This window comes from Tamandua tetradactyla, chromosome 2, assembly GCF_023851605.1.
Source record: "Tamandua tetradactyla isolate mTamTet1 chromosome 2, mTamTet1.pri, whole genome shotgun sequence".
Taxonomy (NCBI): domain Eukaryota; kingdom Metazoa; phylum Chordata; class Mammalia; order Pilosa; family Myrmecophagidae; genus Tamandua; species Tamandua tetradactyla.
Genome location: NC_135328.1, coordinates 48,047,560 through 48,063,995, shown reverse-complemented (window position 1 = coordinate 48,063,995; position 16,436 = coordinate 48,047,560). Strand labels below are relative to the sequence as shown.

The following is a 16,436-nucleotide window of genomic DNA, read 5'->3' as shown; positions in this document are numbered from 1 at the left end:
ACTGTATTTTTACAAATCTGAAGGTTTGTGGCAACCCTGCACCAAGCCAGTCCAGTAGTGCCATTTTTCCAAGAGCATGTGCTCACTTCATGTCACTAGGTCACATTTTGGTAATTTGCAGAATATGTGAAACTTATTTATTGTTATTATATCTGTTATGGCGATCTATGCTCTTAGTACAGATCTTAGTACAAAACAGTAACTGTTTGGGGCATCATGAACTATACCCATATAAGAGGGCAAATGTAATCGATAAATGTAGTGTGTTCTGATTGTTCCCCTGACTGGTCTTTCCCCCATCTCTTTCACTTTCCTCAGGCTTCCCTATTCCCCAAGACAAAACAATATTGACATCAAGTCAGTTTATAACCCTACAATGACCTCTAAGTGTGCAAGTAAAAGGAAGAGCTGCACATCTCTCACTTTAAACAAAAAGCTGGAACTGATTAAGTTTAGTGGGGAAGGCATATCAAAAACCAAGACAGACCAAAAGCTAGGCCTCTTGTGCAAAACTGTTAGTCAAGTTGTGAATGCAAAGGAAAAGTTCTTGAAGGAAATTAGAAGTCCTACTCCAGTGAACAAAAAAATGATAAAAAAGCAAAACTGCCTTATTGGTGGTATGGAGAAAGCTTTAATGGTCTGGATAGAAAATCAAACCAACTACAACATTTCCTTAAGGCAAAGCCTAATCCAGAGCAAGGCCCTAATTCTCCTCAATTCTATGAGGGCTAAGAGAGGTGAGGAAGCCACAGAATAAAAGTATGACTATCAAAAGTTGGTTCATGAGGTTTAATGAAAGAAGCCATCTCCATAACATAAAAGTGTAAGGTAGGACAAGCAATAAGGGGTAGTTTTTATTTAGCCTTATTCATTTTTTATTTTTTTAAATATTTTTATTGAGAAATAGCCACACATGTACAGTCCAAACATATTACACAATCAATGGCTCACAATATCATTTCATAGTTGTACAATCATCATGATAATTTATAGAGCATGTTTATCACTCTAGAAAAAGAAATAAAAACGAACTCATACATCCAATACCCCTACTCCTCCCTCTTACTGACCCACAATTTTTCAATCTACTCAATTTTTCCCCTTTATCTCCCTTATTCATTTATGTATATATGTATGTATGTATGTATGTATGTATGTATGTATTCATTTATTCTAGTTCAACTGTTTCCAGTACTTTCCTCTAGCCACTCCAATGCACCATAAATTAAAAAGGGATAAGAATAACTTCTAGGATAACCACTCGACTCTGTTTGAAATCTCTCAGCCACTGCGACTTTATTTTGTCTCATTTCTTTCTTCCCCCTTTTGGTCAAGAAGACTTTCTTATTCCCATAATGCCAGGTTCCGGTCATTCTCAGAGTTCTGTCCCACATTGCCAGGGTGATTTACACCCCTGGGAGCCCTGTCCCATGTAGGCAGAGGGCAGTGAGTTCATCTGCCAACTTGGCTTAGAGACAGAGGCCACATCTGAGTAACCAAAAAGATTCTCTGGGGATGACTCTTAGGCATAATTACAAGTAGGCGTAGCTTCTCCTTTGCAGGAATAAGCTTCATAGGGGCGAGTCCCAAAATTGAGGGCTCAGCCTATTGAATTGGTTGTCCCCACTGCTCGCAAAGATATAAGGAATTCCCCAGACAGGGAAGCTGAATGTTTCCTCCTTTCTCCCCAGTTCCCCAAGGGGACTTTGCAAATACTTTTTTATTCTCTGCCTAAAATTACCCTGGGATATATCAGGATATCACATCAAACCAACAAGATCTCATGCCCTATTCAAGATTCCATGTAATTATGATGCTCAAGTAAACTGACTATACAAACTAAATTAGATAATGTACTACCTAAAATACAAATTTTGCACCAAATAAACATCTCTCCCTTTGGTCTCTGAAATTACGAATCATATCATCCTTTATCCAGTATTCTGATTTACCTTAGTCCTATCCAAATCAGCTTCATTCATATCTCCAGACAAAGTTTGATCACTTTTTCAACTTTTTAAACAGTTGCTGAATGGGGTAATGCTGACTTTCATAGCTTTAGTGTTCTGACTCTGAGTCTCAGCTGTCACTCAAGTAAATACACAAAGTTTCAGGGAATAACCAGGTTATATATAAATAGCTCAGCATCTCAGAATTTAAAAATACCATTTACAACTCCTAAATATGCGTGACTGCTATAAGAACTTACAATCTAGGAACCTTTACAATAGGGATAAGGAGGAGTTTTGATTTCATAGTTGGTGATGCTGTGCTTGTCCATTCTCTGTCATTATGGACCAATGAAAATAGTCTAAAATTGAGAGTACTGCCGATTGCACAACTAAGTAAGGATACTGCAAGACACGGTCTGCTTATTTCAGACATTATCCGTGATGCCCAATAGATAGAGGGAGCCAAAGGGTACAATGACTGAGAAGCAAAATTACAAACTGTGATACATTTATATGATCAGATACAGTGCAGCTACAAAAAGGAAGAACATCAAAGGCATGCAACGAACTGCATAAATCTTGGGGACAATGTGTTGTGCAAAATAAACCAGAAACAAAAGAATAAATATGCTAAGATCTCTTTCAGAAAATGCTTATAGGAAAATTGGGGCCTAGATTGTAAGCACTTATCACAGCCACACATCATCTAAAGTTCTAAATGTATTTCTGGATGCTGAGACACTGAACTATTGAATATCAGCTGGTATTTCCCTGGGATTTTGAGTAACTGTGACACCTGGGACCCAGAAATGCTGCAGCCCTGATGATTAGCATAGCTATATATAATAACAGTTAAATAACAGAGTAAGAAATCAGGCCTTAATTAGAGATAAAAACGAAGCCAATCTGGCTGGGTCTAAGGTAAATCAGAATACAGGGTAAAGATGATAGTGTATGTACTCGAGACCTTCACATACTGTATGGGAGCAAAGGCAGAGAGATTTATTATGTCTAGAACTTAGATTTTCTGTACCACATAATCTAAATCAACCCTATCTGGATAGCTTACTTGAATGACCCAGACTCCTGGGGTCCAGGGTGGGAACAAGGCCTTGTAGTTCTGTGCAGCTTGGTATAATGCCAGGATATATCCCAGTGTGTGGTGAGCTAGTAATTTGAAAGTGGGGTGGTGTTGGTGGCTTGAGGCTCCAAAGGGGAAAAAATATATTCATACACCCTTTCAACCTTTGGGGACTCCCAGGAAAATAGGCCAGGCCCTTGATTTTGAGGCCTGCCATTATGAAACTTGTTTTTGTGGGGGAGAAGTTAAGACTGCCCGTGGCAAGGCCTAGGAATTGCTTCTAGGAAACCTCTTTGTTGCTCAAATGTGCTCTCTCTAGGCCCAACTCTGAAGGGAAAGACAGTGCCCTCCCCACTTCATGAGACATAACATCCAGGGGGTGAAATTCTCCCTGGTGGTGTGGGGCATGACTCCCAAGGATGAGTCTGGTCCTGGCACTGAGTGATCAACAACACTTTCCAGACCAAGGAGTGGGGAAGAGGTATAATAAAATAAGGCATCAGTGGTCAAAAGAAATCAAATGGAGTCAAGAGGCTATTCTGGAGACTACTCTCACGCAAGCTTCAGTTACACAGTGCTGTTTGCCATGGTTTGCCAAACCCCCATCAAAATCGCTCCTGTTGACTCTTACAACATCAAGGGCTCAAACTGAAACAAACTCTATAAAGATTTCATGCACTAAGTTTGCTTTCCTGGAACCTATAATTTCCAGAAGGTTCCTAGGTAAGATAAATCCTGAAACCCAGAGGGACCTGCCTCTCCAAGATTATCAATTAATTACATCCACCTATCCTTTAGTGTCAACACCCCTTCTCAACTGTTGAAAAAGTTAGAACGGACACTGCCCAAGGATTCCTGTAGATTGGGGGAAGGATCAAAGGACAAGGAGGAGGTGTAACAGAGAGAATAGGATTTGGCAACCAAGTATGACTGCTGAATCACTATATTAATATTCCTTCTGGCTTCCAGTATTTAGAAACAGCTAGCAGAAAAAATATGAGATGGTGGAATAGTAGCCCATGACAAACTCTGGGATCTGTTCTGTAACTACTTGTTGAAGTGCACTTTAAAAATTATTGCTTTTTTTCTTTCTTTGCTTTGTATATATGTTATATTTTACAATAAAAACTGTGAAAAAAAGTGCAAAGTGAAGCAGCAAGGGTTGATTTGATATAGAAGCTACAGCAAGCTATCCAGAAGATCTAGATAATATCTAAATTGATGAAAGTGGATAAACTAAATAACAGATTTTCAATGTAGACAACATAGCCTTCTACTGGAAGAAGATGGCATTTAAGACATTCACAGCTAAAGGGGAAACATCAATGCCTGGCTTCAAAGCTTCAAAGGATAGGCTGACTCTCTTGTTAGGAGTTGATGCAGCTGATGACTTTCTGTTGAAACCAATGTTCATTTACCATTCCAAAAATCCTAGGGCTCTTAAGAATTAGGCTAAATTTACTCTGCCTATACGCTATAAATGGGACATCAAAGCCTGGATAACAGCACATCTGTTTACAGTATGGTTTAGTGAATATTCTAAAATGTTGAGGCCTACTACTCAGAAAAAACGGTTCCTCTCAAAATATTAATGCTGACTTCCGGAGAAGATGGCGGCTTAGTAAGACGCGCGGGTCTTAGTTCCTCCTCCAGAAAAGCAACTAAAGAAATAGAAACAATACGAAACAGCTCCCGGAGTCACGACAGAGACCAAAAAGACAGCGTACCCCATTCTGGAACGGCTGAACGGGTAGGGAGAATCCACTGCAGTGAGATACCCGAGGAGCGCACATTTTCCCGGCTGGGGCGGCTGGCGACTGGGGTCCCCTCCACGCACGTGGCTCCCCGGTCTGACTGGGAACATTGGATAGCGGGGCCCTCCCGTCATGCTTGGCGTCTCGGGCCAGCTGGGCAATTTGGACCGGCACTCCCCCAAGCTGTGGCCAGCGACCCCCGCCTCCACGCGCGGTTTCCCGGGCCGACTGCCCCGCAGACAAACGACCGCCACAAGCGCCACCTACTGGGCAGGAACAGAAAAACAGAGCCCAGAGATCCCACAGAAAAACCTTTCAACCAGCTGGGTCCCACACCCAAGGAAATCTGATCAAATGCCCAGACACCAGCAGAAAATAATGGATGACGCTCAGAAAATTGAAGATATGGCCCAATCAAAGGAACAAACCAATAGTTCAAATGAGATACAGGAGCTGAGACAACTAATCCTGAATATACGAACAGAAATGGAAAAACTCTTCAAAAACCAAATCAATAAATTGAGGGAGGACATGAAGAAGATATGGGCTGAACAAAAAGAAGAAATAGAAAATCTGAAAAAACAAATCACAGAACTTGTGGGAGTGAAGGACAAAGAAGAAAAAATGGAAAAAACAATGGATACCTACAATGGTAGATCTAAAGAGACAGAAGCTACAATTAGTGAACTGGAGGATGGAACAACTGAATTCCAAAAAGAAGCAGAAACTATAGGGAAAAGAATGGAAAAACTTGAGCAGGGAATCAGGGAACTGAATGACAATATGAAGCGCACAAATATACGTGTTGTGGGTGTCCCAGAAGGAGAAGAGAAGGGAAAAGGAGGAGAAAAACTAATGGAAGAAATTATCACTGAAAATTTCCCAACTCTTATGAAAGACCTAAATATACAGATCCAAGAAGTGCAGCGCACCCCAAAGAGAATAGACCCAAATAGGCGTTCTCCAAGACATTTACTAGTTACAATGTCAGAGGTCAAAGAGAAAGAGAGGATCTTGAAAGCAGCAAGAGAAAAACAATCTGTCACATACAAGGGAAACCCAATAAGACTATGTGTAGATTTCTCAGCAGAAACCATGGAAGCTAGAAGACAGTGGGATGATATATTTAAATCACTAAGAGAAAAACTGCCAACCAAGACTCCTATATCCAGCAAAATTGTCCTTCAAAAATGAGGGAGAAATTAAAACATTTATAGACAAAAAGTCACTGAGAGAATTTGTGACCAAGAGACCAGCTCTGCAAGAAATACTAAAGGGAGCACTAGAGTCAGAAACGAAAAGACAGAAGAGAGAGGTATGGAGTAAAGTGTAGAAAGAAGGAAAATCAGGTATGATATATATAATACAAAAGCCAAAATGGTAGAGGAAAATATTATCCAAACAGTAATAACACTAAAAGTTAATGGACTGAATTTCCCAATCAAAAGACATAGAATGGCAGAATGGATTACAACCCAGCAATACCACTGCTAGGTATCTATTCAAAGGACTTAAGGGCAAAGACACAGACGGACATTTGCACACCAGTGTTTATAGCAGCATTATCTACAATTGCAAAGAGATGGAAACAGCCAAAATGTCCATCAACAGACGAGTGGCTAGACAAACTGTGGCGTATACCTACGATGGAATATTATGCAGCTTTAAGACAGACTAAACTTATGAAGCATGTAATAACATGGATGGACCTAGAGAACATTATGCTGAGTGAGTCTAGCCCAAAACTAAAGGACAAATACTGTATGGTCCCACTGATGTGAACCGACATTCGAGAATCAGCTTGGAATATATCATTGGTAACAGAGACCAGCAGGAGTTAGAAACAGGGTAAGATAATGGGTAATTGGAGCTGAAGGGATACAGACTGTGCAACAGGACTAGATACAAAAACTCAAAAATGGACAGCACAATAATACCTAAGTGTAATGTAACTAGGTTGGAACACTGAATGAAGCTGCACCTGAAATATGGTTTTTTGTTTGTTTGTTTGTGTGTTTGTATCTTTTGTTTTTGTTTTTTTCTTTTTCCTTTTTATATATATATATATTTTATTAGTATTATTATTTTAATTCTCTTCTCTATATTAACATTCTATATCTTTTTCTGCTGTTTTGCTAGTTCTTTTCCTAAATCGATGCAAATGTACTAAGAAATGATGATCATACATCTATGTGATGATACTAAGAATTACTGAGTGCATGTGTAGAATGGAATGATTTCTAAATGTTGTGTTAATTTCTTTTCTTTTTTTTTGATTAATAAAAAAAAAAAACTAAAAAAAAAAAAAAAAATATTAATGCTCATTGACAATACTCATTGACAATGCACCTGGTCACCAAGATGATCCAAGAGCTCTGATTGAGATGTACAATGAGATTAATGTTGTTTGCATACCTGCTAACACAATTTCCATTCTGCAGTCCATAGATGAAGGTGTCGCATTGATTTTCATGTCTTATTACTTAAAAAATACATTTCCTAAATTTATATCTGCCATAATGATTCCTTTGAAGGGTCTGAACAAAGTAAAATTAAAAAGTTCTGGAAAAAATTCACCTTTCAAGAAGCTATTAAGGACAGTCATAATTCATGGGAGTTCAAAATACCAACATTAACAGGAGTTCGGAAGAAGCTGATTCCAAACCTCATGGATGACTTTGAGCGGATCAAAACTTCAGTGGAGAAAATAACTGCAGATGTGGTGGAAACAGCAAGTGGACTAGAACTGTAAGTAAAGCCAAAAGATGTTACTGAATTGCTGCGATCTCATGATAAAAACTTGAATGGATAGGGAGTTGCTTTTTATGAATGGGCAAAGAAAGTGGTTTCTAGAGATGGAAATTACTCCTAGTGAAGATGCTGTTTACCCTGCTGAAATGACAACAAAGGATTTAGAATATTATACCAACTTTGTTGATAAAGCAGTGACAGGGTTTGAGAGGATTGGCTCCATTTTGAAAGAAGTTCTACTATGGGTAAAATGCTATCAAAATGCTATCAAATAGCTATAGAGAAATCTTACATAAATGGAAGAGTCAACTGATGGAGCAAACTTCACTACTGCCTGATTTTAAGAAATAGCCATACAGCCTTTCCAGAACAGCAACTAGTTCCATCCCCCTGTCCCACGTTATCAACAGCCCCTTCCAACATGAAAAAGTTTGACTGGCTATAGTCCAAAAACCCCTAAAGAGGGGGAGAAAGATCAAAGGTGATAGAAAGTAACAAATGAGTATGAGTGCTGAATCACACTGATATTTCTTTTAGTCTCTAGTACCTTAGAGCAGCTAGAAGTGAAAACCCCAAATTGTGGAACTGTAACCCATACCAAACTTCAAAATCTGTTCTACAACTAACTGTTGTTCTACAACAATCGCAACAAAGTGTGATCTACTTTGAAATTTATTGATATTCGGATATGTTATTTTTCACAAAAAAGAGTAGAAGGAATATAACAGAAAAGATAGGATTTAACAAATGAGTACAACTGCTGAATCATACATTGATATTTCTGTTGGTCTCCAGTGTCTTGGAGCAGCTAGAAGAGAAAATGAAAAATCATGGAACTGTAACCATACCAAACTTTAAAGTCTGCTCTATAACTACTTGTTAAAATGTACTTGGAAATTTAGTGCTTTTTTGTATATGTTATATTTCACAATTAAAAAAAAAAAAGAAAGAAGAAATGGCCACAGCCACCCAAACTTCACAATCACCACCCTGATCAGTAAGTAGCCATCAGCATCAAGGAAAGACCCTCCACCAGTAAAAATATTACAACTTACTAAAGATGATGGTTAATATTTTTTAGCAATAAAGTATTTTTAATTAAGGTATGTACCGTTTTTTTAGACACAATGGTACTGCATATTTAATAGCCTACAGTATGAAATAAACATAGCCTACATATGCAGCAGAAAAGTAAAAAAATTGTGATTCATCTTACTGCAGTGGTCTGAAACTAAACCTGCAATATATCTGAGATACACCTGTACTTGAAAAAATGATGGCCATTGTTCTAGTTGCTAGCTGCTGGAATGCAATATACCAGAAACAGAATGACTTCTTAAAAGAGGAATTTAATAAATTGCAAGTTCACAGTTCTAAGGCTGAGAAAATGTCCCAACTAAAGCAAGTCTATCTAAGGCATCCAAGGAAGGATGCCTTGATTCCAGAAGGCCAATAAAGCTCAGGATTTCACTCTCAAGTTTGAAGGCACATGGTAAACATGGTCAGGGTTTCTCTATTATCTGGAAGGGCACATAGCGTACTCAGCATCATCTGCTACCTTCCTCCCCTGGCTTCCTGTTTCATGAAGTTCCCCAGGAGGCATTTTCCTTCTTCATCTCCAAAGGTCGCTGGCTGGTGGACTCTGTTTCTCGTGGCTATGATGTTCTGCTCTGCTCTCTCTGAATCTCTTTGAATCTCTCATTCTCCAAAATGTTTCCTCTTTTATAGGACTCCAGAAACTTCTCAAGACCCACCCAAATGGATGGAGACACGCCTCAATCTAATCCAGCTTAACCACCACTCTTTATTAAATCACATCTCCATGGAGATAACTAATTACAGTTTCAAACATACAATGCTGAATAGGGATTAGAAGACATGGCTGCCTTTACAAAATGGGATTAGGATTAAAACATGGTTTTTCTAGGGTGCAGACATCATTTCAAACCAGCACAGCCAAAAACTTCCCAAACTTGTTAAAAGCCATGGCTCTATACATAGAAAAAACCAACTACTCCAAGAAAGATAAACACAAAGAGATATGCACTGAGACAAAGTATAATTAAACTGTTGAATCTTGACATGAAAAGAGATTAGAAATGACCTTGAAACCATACAAAGAAGTAGAGAATCTTTACATAAAATACAGTAACTACATAGGTAAATATAAAAGCCAGTATTATTGTCTTTGGTTTGTAATTCTTCTTTTGGTTTCCTATATTGTTTAAAAGAACAATGCCTGAAACATAATTATAAATCTACATTAATGGTCACATGATGCACAAAAACGTACTTGTGACAACAACATAAAGGGATAGGTACAGAACTGTTTAAGAGGAAAGTTTTTGCATGCTATTAAAGCTAAGTTGCTATTGATTCAAACTTAACTCTTTGAAAGCATAGAAAAAGATATTCCATGTAAGTAGTATCCATACGAAAACTAAGGTGCCTATACTAATATCAAATAAAACAGCCTTTGAGTCAAAACTGTTACAAAAGAGGGTAATAATACACTGATAAAAGGTCAATTCATCAAGATGATATAACAAGAATAAACATACATGCATCAATAACTGGGCCCAAAATATATGCACCAAACATTGAGAGAACTGAAGGGAGAAATATGTTAATAACTGTAGACTTCCATATCTCATTTTCAATTGCAGGACAACTAGACAGGAGAGCAATAAAAAAATAGAAGACTTGAACAAGACTATAAACCAACTCAATCTAACAGGCAAATAATTTAACAACATCAAGATACACATTCTTCTTAACTGCACCATGGAATATTCTCCACCATTCAGCATATGTTATGTCCATAAACAAATCTCAATTAATTTTAAAAGCTTGAAATCATACAATATATCTTCTCCAACCACAGTGGGATGATGCTAATAATTAATAACAGAAGAAAAACTGGGAAATACAGTTATATGGAAATTAAACAACCCACTCTTACAAAACCAATGAGTCAAACAAGAAATCACAAGGAAAAACAGAAAATACTTTGAGGTAAATGAAAACAACGTAATAACATACCAAACTTACAGGATACAAATTCCAAGAAATGTACAAATTACCATACCTAACAGAAGAAACAGAAAATCTGAACAGACTTATAACAAGAGCAATAAAACCAGTAATCATACACCTCTCAATAAAGAAAACTTTAGGTCCAGATGGCTTCACTGGCGAATTCTAAGAATAACAATCTTCCTATAAACTTTTCCAACATATACAAGAGGAGGTAACAATTCCTAACTTATTCTATGAAGCAAGTATTTTCCTAATACCAAAAGCAGACAAAGACACACTACAAAATTACAGACCAATATTCCTAATTAATATAGGTTGAAAATCAGAATCTAAATATTGGCAAATCAAATCCAACAGCACATTAAGAGGATTACATACCATAATCAAGTGGGATTTATCCCAAGAATGCAAGGGTGGTTCAACATAAGACAATCAACTAAAGTAATACACCACATTAATAGACTAAAGGGAAAAAAACACATGACAATTTTAACTGATGCAAAAAGGCATTTGACAAAATCCAACATCATTTATTGATAAAAACACTCAGAAAACTAGGAATAGGTGGGAATTTCCTCAACACGATTGAGGGCATTTATGAAAAACCCACAGCTAACATCACATTCAATGAAAAACTGAAACTTTCCTTCAAGATAAGGAAAAGAACAATACTTTCCACTTTTAGTACTGCTATTGCACACCATACTGACAATTCCAGCCAGAGCAATTAGGCAAGAACAGAAATAAAAATTGGAAAGAAGGAAGTAAGACTTTTCCTATTCATAGATGAAATAATCCATATATAGAAAATCCCAAAGAATCTACAAGAAAGCTACTAGAGCTTATAAATGAATCCAGCATAATGGAGAGATACAAGATTAATAGACAAAATCTGAAAATGAACTTAAAAAAACAATTCCAAAAACTGATAAATTGAACTTCATCAAAATTTAAAACTTTTGTACATCAAAGGGCATTATCAAGAAAGTAAAAAGATAACCTACAAAGTGGAAGAAAATAATTGCAAAAAATACACTTGGTAAGGGTTTAATATTCAGAATACAAAGAATTCCTAAAGCTCAACAATAAAAAGACAAACAACCAATATAAAAATGGGCAAAAGTTCAACAAATGGTGCTGGGAGAACTGGATATCTATATGCAAAGGAATGAAAGAGGACCCCTACCTCACATCCTATATAAAAATTAAATCAAAGTAGATCAAAGACCTAAATTTAAGAGCCAGTACCATAAAACTCCTAGAAGAAAATATAGGGAAACATCTTCAAGACTTAGTGATAGGAGGTAGCTTTTTGGCCTTACACCCAAACACAAGCAGTAAAAAGAAAAAAATAGGTAAATGGGAAATCCTCCAGACTGAACATTTCTGCACTTCAAAGGACTTCGTCACAAGGGTGAAAAAGCAGCCAGCTCAATGGGAGAGAATATTTGATAGCTATATATCTGATAAGGGCTTGATATCCTGTTGTAAGTATGAAGAAATTCTACAACTCAACAAAAGGATAAACAAACCAATTATAAAATGGACAAAAGATATGAATAGACATTTTCCAAAGAAGAAATAAAAACAGCTAAAAAGTGCATGAAAAGATGTGTCTCTTCATTAGCTATTAGGGAAAAATACAAATCAAAACCACAATGAGATATCATCTCCACCTATACGAATGGTCGTTATTAAACAAATACGAAAATACTAGTGTTAGAGAAAATGTGGAAAAAACAGGAACACTTATTCACTGCTGGTGGGAGTGTAAAATGGTACAGCCACTGTGGAAGACAGTTTAGTAGTTCCTCAGAAAATCAAATATTAAGTTGCCCTACGACCCAGCAATTCTGCTACTTTGTATATACCCAGAAGACATGAAAGTAGGAGCATGAACATATATTTGCACACCAATGTCCATAGCAGCACTGCTGAGTGGAATATTATACAGTGGCGAGAAGAAATGAAGTCCTAAAACATATGACAACATGGATGAATATTCAGGACATGATGCTGAGTGAAACAAGTCAGAAACAAAAGGACAGATATTGTATGATTTCACTTATATGGACTAGGTAGAACATGTAAATTCAGAGTCTTAAAATGCAGGAAATAGGATACCTAGAAATAGACAGAAGTTAGAGAAGGGGGAGCGGTAACCTAAAATGTTCAGAGTGTATAATGAGGTTGAACTTAAAATGTTTGGCAATAGATATGGGGTGAGGGTAGCTCATTATTGGGAATATAAAAAACAGTGCTGTTATTAGTAGATGAATTTGGTTGAAAGGGGTTGTTTAGAGTCTGGTATGTTATCGATTAACACTACAAATTTAAATAAATTCTTGCATGAACTAGTACAAATATACAACACTGGTAGTAATAAAGTGGTATGTAGGGAAAAAATACCTATTGAAGTTATGGACATTAATTAACAGTAATACCTTAAAATTCTTTCATCAATAATAACTGGTGTACCACACCAATACTAGAGGTTAATAATAGGGGGAGATAAGGAATAAGAGGTGTTTGGGGTCTTTTTGTGGGTGTGTCTGATCATTTTCTTTTTGGAGCAATGAAAATGGTCTAAAATTGAGTGTGTTGATAATTGAACAACTAAGTGATGATACTGTGAAATACTGATCATATACTTTGGATGGAATAATATGATATGAACATATCTCAATAAAACCTACAACAAAAAAAGACAAAAGACTTGAATAGACATTTCTGCAAAGAAGATACACTAATAGTCAAAAGAACATGAAAACCAATCAAAACCATTCTTTCCAATGCTAAAGAATACCTAGGACATTATATAAGAGTCTACAAAGGTTCCATGCTCTAGGGTAACTTTCTAGAAACCTACAACCTCCAGATGGGACCCTGGACCAGATAAGTCCTGAAATGCAGAGGGAACATCCTCTTCAGAACATTAACTAGTTCCACCCATCTATCCCATATTATCAACAGCCCCTTCCAACATGAAAAAGTTAGACTGGGCAGAGCCCAAATACCCATAAAGAGTGGGGAGAAAGATCAAAGGTGATGGTGGAGTTATACAGAGAAGGAAGGTTTAACAAATGAGTATGAGTACTAAATCATTATACTGATTTTTTTTTAGTCTCCAGTACCTTAGAGCAGCAAGAAGTAAAAACCTAAAACTGTGGAATTATAACCCATGCCAAATTTTGAAATCTGTTCTACAACTAATTGTTGTGATGTCCTTTGAAATTTATTGCTTTTTTGTATATATGATATTTTTCACAAAAAAGAAAAAAACAAAGAGAAGGAGTATAACAGAGAAGATAGGATTTGACAAATGAGTAAGACTGCTGAATCATTACACTGATATTTCTTTTGTTCTCCACTGTCCTAGAGCAGCTAGAAGAAAAAAACAAAACATCGTAGAATTATAACCCATACCAAACTTTAAAATCTGATTTATAACTACTTGTTAAAATATACCTGGAAGGAGGGGCCAACTGGCAGCTTAGCAATGTGCGCATTTTAGTTCATGCTCCAGAACAACTACTAAATAACCAGAAACAGTACAGAACAGCTCCCGGAGCCACGATAGTGACCGGACACACAGCGTATCCCAGTCTGGACCAGCTGGACTGGCGGAGAGTCTCCCCAGAAGCATGAGTTCCCCAACCCGTGGCAGCTGGCGCCCGGCACCTGTCCCCCACAGGCGGCTTCCCAGAGGGAAAGGAAAGACACTCTAACAGTAGCAGGGAATGAGTCCAACCAAACACCAATTGTGGCATTAATAAGCAAATTCTGACTACTAAAAATAGGCCCCTAGCTCAGGCGAACCTGTCAAGGCGGAGGTTGTTTATTGGGCTAACCGAAAAAGAACAAAGGGGACAAAACAAGGTTTTTGTGGCTGTTTCTACAGGAGACTTGGTTGCCTCTGGATTCAGCGGTGGGACTACTCGGGCTGCAACTGCCCCAGGCATAGGAAGAAACGGACTGCTTTCAGGGCTACCTCCCGCCTGTGCCTTCTCCAAGGGAGGGTGAAGCCCAATTCAGGGGGAATCATTCTCTCAAGGAATTCAAAACCCAGGGCTTGGCAATTTGAAGCCATTAAAACCAGCCTACAACCTCTCCTCTTCCTGCTGCTACCATGCCCCCAGCAGGAAGAGCCTTACAAAAAGGAGCCACAACATCTTTTGCTGGTGGGACCCGCAGGCAGACAAGCGCCACATACTGGGCAGCATAAGAAAAACAGAGCCCAGAGATTTCATAGGAAAGTCTGTTAACCTGCTGGGTCTCACCCTCAGGGAAAACTGACGCAAGTGACTCCTTCCCTCTGATAGGAGGCCAGTTTAGTCCGGGAAAACCTGGCTGGAGTCTATAATACTTATGGTAGATCCTTCTAAGGGTAGGGAGGGAAAAGGCACCTTACAAGCAGGACAAGAAACAAGAAAACAAGAACTGAAAAATTATCCTCTGTTAAACAAAACCTGAGCTAGAGGCCCAGAAAAAGCTGAACTGAAGGTCAAAGAACAGATAGACAACAAACTCATCTAGCAAGAAAATCCTAGGTAAGATAAGTGAAAGCAATCTCCAGAACAAACTAATTAAGGTAATTAAATGTCTAGACACCAGCAAAAAATAACAAATCACACCAGGAAAATTGAAGATATGGCCCAGTCAAAAGAACAAACCAATAGCTCAAATAAGATAGAAGAGCTGAAACAACTAATTCAGAATATATGAACAGACATGGAAAACCTCATCAAAAACCAAATCAATGAATTGAGGGAGGATATGAAGACGACAAGGAACGAACAAAAAGAAGAAATGGAAAGTCTGAAAAAACAAATTACAGAACTTATGGGAATGAAAGGTACAGTAGAAGAAATGAAAAAACAATGGAAACCTACAAAGGTAGATTTCAAGAGACAGAGGTTAGGATTAGTGAACTGGAGGGTGGAACATCTGAAATCCAAAAAGAAACAGAAACTATCGGGAAAAAAAGAGGAAAATATGAGCAGGGACCCAGGGAATTGAATGATAATATGAAGCGCACAAATATACATGTTGTGGGGGTCCTGGAAGGAGAGGAGAAGGGAAAAGGAGGAGAAAAACTAATGGAAGAAATTATCACTGAAAATTTCCCAACTCTCATGAAAGACCTAAAATTACAGATCCAAGAAGTGCAGCGTACCCCAAAGAGAACACATCCAAAGAGATGTTCTCCAAGACACTTACTAGTCAGAATGTCAGAGGTCAAAGAGAAAGAGAGTATCTTGAAAGCAGCAAGAGAAAAGTAATCCATCACATACAAGGGAAACTCAATAAGACTATATGTAGATTTCTCAGCAGAAACCATGGAGGTGAGAAGACAGTGGGATGATATATTTGAATTATTAAAAGAGAAAAACTGTCAACCAAGAATTCTATACCCAGCAAAATTGTACTTCATAAATGAGGGAGAAATTAAAACATTTTCAGACAAAAAATCACTGACAGAATTTGTGACCAAGAGACCAGCTCTGCAAGAAATACTGAAGGGGCACTAGAGACAGATACAAAAACACAGAAAAGAGAGGTGTGGAGAAGACTGTAGAAAGAAGGAAAATTAGATATGACATATAAAATACAGAAGGCAAAATGGTAGAAGAAAGTACTACCCGAACTGTAATAACACTAAACGTTAATGGATGGAAATGCCCAATCAAAAGACATAGACTGGCAGAATGGATTAAAAAACAGGATCCTTCTATATGCTGTCTATAGGAAACACATCTTAGACCCAAGGATAAACATAGGTTGAAAGTGAAAGGTTGGGAAAAGATATTCCATGCAAATAACAATCAGAAAAGAGCAGCAGTAGCTATACTAATATCC

General features: G+C 37.7%; 1 protein-coding gene across 3 annotated transcripts in view; it reads right to left on the bottom strand.

Annotated features, from left to right (window-relative positions):
• Positions 1-16,436, bottom strand: part of PBX3 (PBX homeobox 3) — a 276,187-nt gene that overhangs the window by 223,563 nt on the left and 36,188 nt on the right. The gene's annotated exons all lie outside the window — the stretch shown is intronic.